The 208-nt window shown below is 42.3% G+C and overlaps 1 protein-coding gene across 1 annotated transcript in view; it reads right to left on the bottom strand.

Annotated features, from left to right (window-relative positions):
- LOC119589154 (phosphatidylinositol 4-phosphate 5-kinase type-1 beta-like) overlaps positions 1 to 208 on the bottom strand; it is a gene marked incomplete in the record, with an annotated part of 149,444 nt that overhangs the window by 66,158 nt on the left and 83,078 nt on the right.

Raw genomic sequence — 208 nt, 5'->3', positions numbered from 1 at the left:
GATGGTACCAGGTAGGCATAAAAGGCAGCAAAGGTAGCAAGCACACTGAAATGGAACTTGGCAGCCTAAAGAGTAGTATTTGACAGTTTATGGTTAATACTTACCAATCCCATCAACTGTATATAAATTACAAGCATATGCTCTATTGTACACAGAGATTTAAAACATGTTATCTTACCTCATGGGGGGGAGGGGGGGGAGGGTGAGG

Source organism: Penaeus monodon, chromosome 25 (genome assembly GCF_015228065.2).
Source record: "Penaeus monodon isolate SGIC_2016 chromosome 25, NSTDA_Pmon_1, whole genome shotgun sequence".
Lineage (NCBI taxonomy): Eukaryota > Metazoa > Arthropoda > Malacostraca > Decapoda > Penaeidae > Penaeus > Penaeus monodon.
This window is presented reverse-complemented; position numbering and strand designations above follow the sequence as displayed.